This window comes from Macaca thibetana, chromosome 6 (assembly GCF_024542745.1).
Source record: "Macaca thibetana thibetana isolate TM-01 chromosome 6, ASM2454274v1, whole genome shotgun sequence".
Lineage (NCBI taxonomy): Eukaryota > Metazoa > Chordata > Mammalia > Primates > Cercopithecidae > Macaca > Macaca thibetana.
Window position 1 is genome coordinate 63,684,887 of NC_065583.1, and position 4,382 is coordinate 63,689,268.

The 4,382-nt window shown below is 39.4% G+C and overlaps 1 pseudogene; it reads left to right on the plus strand.

Annotated features, from left to right (window-relative positions):
- The first annotated feature begins 777 nt into the window (after positions 1 to 777).
- On the plus strand, positions 778 to 1,590 carry LOC126956132 (60S ribosomal protein L7-like 1; annotated as a pseudogene).
- Positions 1,591 to 4,382: the final 2,792 nt, after the last annotated feature.

A 4,382-nucleotide genomic window follows, 5' to 3' on the forward strand; every position in this document is an offset into this window, starting at 1 on the left:
TTTTTTTTTTTTTAGTTTTCTCAAACTTCCTACTAATCCCTGCCATCTACTTTACCAGATAGTCATGCTTTATATTTTTTTCAGAAAATGGTCATCAATTCTGTAAATTCTCAACCCCCAACAAAGTTTCCTACAGTAACACACATTTTTCTTCATTCTCATGTTACAGTGAAGGAGGTTCCCCTATCCCTTCTAAGACCACTCAACAAAATCTGGGGGATCCATCACCTCTCCACAGCTCAGGGAAATCAGACCACTCAATTTCCCTCTCATACCTTCCTGCTTCCTTCATTAGTGTCTTATTCTCAAATTTTTCATTGATGGAAAAAGAGCCCATCATTCATTATAAATATGTTATCTTTAATAAACCAAGCCTATCACTCTTTCTGCCTCTTCAAAGCAAATGCTTTAAGAAGGTTCCCTTATAACTAAAATAAATTCTGTATTAAACCATATTTTCTGTATTGAGTCAGATATCAGTAACATAATGGCAAAAGGAAACACATTCATTTGAAAATTTAGAAGCATACTTCTAAACAGCTATGGTCGTACACACATAGAAATTTTAGTGAAAATTAGAAAATATTTAAAAGCAAAAAGAAATATTACATGTAAAAAGCTGAGAGGCAAATAAAACATTAATTTGAAGAATTTTTATGGTCTGAAAAGTGTATATTACAATAAAATACTGATTATTATTTGCATATTGAGCAAAGAATAGGTTTCACATAATTCAAAAAGGACACAGAAAATAAAAAACTGGAAGAGTGGATCAGTAGCTGCAACACTAGAAAGATGGCGGAGGAAGAGCAAAGAAAAATCCCTTCAGTTCCAGAAAATCTCTTGAAAAAAGAGAAAAGCTTATCAAGTTCCCAAAGCCGCCCAGGCAAAGCAGACACTTTTGGCAAAAAAAGGAGCGGAAGAAAGGAAAAGGACTCAGGTTTAAGCGACTGAAATCATTCCTACATGATTCCTAGCAGCAGAAACGTGACAAGGTGAGTCTCAGATGACTAGATGTGAAACCTCATCCTTGGAATTGCCAGATAAACATTCCTTGGCCTTTGTTGTACGCATCAAATGGATTGATGGCATGAGTTTACTGGTGCAGAGAACCATTGCAAGACTTCACCTAAAGAAAATTTTTAGTGGTGTCTTTGTAAAAGTCACCCCACCACCCGCCCGGCTGCCCCACAGAACCTAAAAATGCTGAGTATAGTGGAACCTTATGTGACCTGGGGATTTCCAAATCTGAAGTCTGTCTGGTAACTCATTTTGAAATGTGGACAAGCCAAGGTCAATAATAAGACCATCCCTCTGACAGATAACACAGTGATTGAGGAATATCTGGGGAATGTTGGTGTCATTGGCTTGGAAGACCTCATTCATGAAACTGCCTTCCCAGGAAAGCATTTCCAGGACATCTCATGGTTCTTGCACCCTTTCCGCCTCTCAGTGGCCCTTCATGCTACCAAAACTAGAGTGGGCTTCCTCAGGGAGATGGGCATACCTGGCTATCGGGGTGAACGCATCAACCAGCTCATCCACCAGCTGAAACCAGGTGCCAAACTGCAGCAAATTTTTATGAATTAAATGGAAGCATGTGTTTTTGCTTTTTGGGGAATTTTTATCAAGTATCTTCAGAGAAGATTATTTCCTGCTTTATCTTCAAAAACTGGAAAGGAAGGGTCAAAGAAAAGACAGTAGCTGGCCAAGCGCAGTGGCTCACGCCTGTAATCTGAGAACTTTGGGAGGCTGAGGCAGGTGCAGCACCTGAGGTCGGGAGTTCAAGACCAGCCTGACCTTGAAGAAACCCTGTCTCTACTAAAAATACAAAAATTAGCCAGGCATGGTGGCATGGTGGCGCATGCCTGTAATCCCAGCTACTCAGGAGGCTGAGGCAGGAGAATTGCTTGAACCCAGGAGGCAGAGGTTGCAGTTAAGCCGAGATCGCCCCATTGCATTCCATCCTGGGCAACAAGAATGAAACTCTGTCTCAAAATAAATAAATAAATAAATAAATAAATAAATAAATAAATAAATGGAAAGAAAGAAAGACAAGAGCTTATGTTCACGGCAAGCACCTCTCATCACCATCCAGTTCCAAGGAAACATTCCAGCGTTTTCTACACTGGCTGCCACCTCGTCTGAAATCAGCACATTCCATGGAGGAAGGAGTCCTGCTTTGCTGCATCATCTATCCCAGGGTTTAATGTTGGTAAAATGAGTAACTCTAGCATTTGTACAAGGCTCCCTAAGACTCCTGCAGCAGTCAACCAAGCCCAGGGACATAACTGAATCTGGAGATGCCTGGGGCCTTGTTTTGGAAAGACTTGATATACACATAGGAAGACACAAAAATAAATGTTCACTTGTCACTGAAAAAAAAAAAAAAGTGGAAGAGTGGAAAAATAAAGACAACTAAATGGAACAAAGTAAAGCTATATTAGAGATTACTAGAATAGAAACTGATTTTTTTAAGAAACACTTTAAAATATAAAAATATCAGCAAGATTGATTAGAAAAGAAAAAAGTATAAAAATCAGAAGCAACTTATTTATCAGCAGAGCATTGGATAAATAAATTAGGCTATATTCAGTCAATAGCATACTATTCAGTTATTACAAATGAATTACTAGTATATTTATCAAGAGATGTAAATTTCAAAAACAGAGTACAGAAGGACACTTTAAAAACTTTCAAAAACATGCAAAAAAAAAATGTTTGTACCCATAAACATATTGGTATTCTTAAAACATGGTAAAAATCTTAAAACATCCATGAAATAAAAGATCGGGAGTGGTTTCTTCTCCACAAACAGGAAATGGAATGGAGTTGGGAACAGATACACAAGAGAAGGAGGCAAGCAAAGAAAGGAAGAGAAAAGAAATGGGAAATGATCTGTAGCATGTACAGCAAGGTGTTAAAAATTAAAGCTATGTGGCATGCACCCTAGATTTAATTATATTATTGTTTATATTTTTCTCTAAGCTTATCTACTTACTGGTTCTTCTGCCTCAGCTGCTATGTACTCTTTAACCCACTGAAATCTAACTTCTCGCCTTCCCCATTCCTCTGAGATGCTCTCAACATGGTAAAATGTGATCATCTTTTATTATTTCAGTAGCTTTTGGGGTACATGTGGTTTTCGGTTACATGGGTGAGTTGTATAGTGGTCAAGTCTGAGATTTTAGTTCACCAGTCACCTCAGTAGTGTACATTGTACACAATACGTAGTTCTGTATCCCTCACCCTCCTTCCACCCTCTTCCTTTGAGTCCCCAGTGTCTTGCATATTCCTTTGTGAACCCAGAGCTTACTTCCCACTTGTATGAACATACAATATTTCATTTTCCATTCCTGAAATGAGATTTTCTTACTGCTAAATCTAAATGTGTTTAATGTATTCATTGTGGTAGGCAAAATAAAACTCTCCCAAATGTCATTGTCGTAATCCTGAGCCTGCGAATGTGTTATTTTACATGGCAGAAGAAACTCTGAGATGTAATTAAGTTAAGGTGAGTCAGATGAGGAGATTACCTAGATTATTCAGGTGAGTTCTATCTAATTATATGAAACCTTCAAATTGCAAAACATTTTCCAACTATGGCTCAAAACAGAGAGGGAGGTTTGACAACGAAAGGAGGATCAGACAGATGTAATGTTGCTGGTTTTGAAGACGCAAGAGCTGCCACAAGCCAAGGAATGTGTGCAACACCTAGAAGCTTAAAACAGCAAGGAGCCGGATTCTCCCCTGGAGTCTCCAGAAATGATCACAGCCCTACTGACTCCTAAATTTAGCTCATGAAGACCTTTGTTAGATGTCTGCTGTTCACAATTATATGAAAACAAATTTGGGTTTTGCTAAACCACCAAGAGTGTAGTAATTTGTTATATCACCAATGAAACCCAAGTATACACTGCACCCTATTTGTAGTTGTGTGTGTGTGTGTTTTTTTTGTTTTGTTTTGTTGTTTTGTTTTTTCCTGAGATGGGGTCTCACTTCGTCACCCAGGCTTGAGTGCAATGGCACATCTCTGCTCACTGCAACCTCCACCTCCTGGGTTCAAGCAATTCTCCCACCTCAGCCTCCAGAGTAGCTGGGATTACAGGCACCCACCACCACGCTTGGCTAATTTTTGCATTTTTAGTAGAGATGGGGTTTCACCATGTTGGCCAGGCTGGTTTTAAACTCCTGACCTCAAATGATCTGTCCACCTTGGCCTCCCAAAGTTCTGGGATTACAGGCGTGAGCCACCGCTCCCGGCCCTATTTGTAGTCTTTTATCCTCCACCTCCTTCCTACCTCTTCTGCCTGAGTCCCCAAAGTCCATTGTGTTATTCTAATGCCTTTGCATCCTCATAATTTAGCTCCCACTTACGAGTG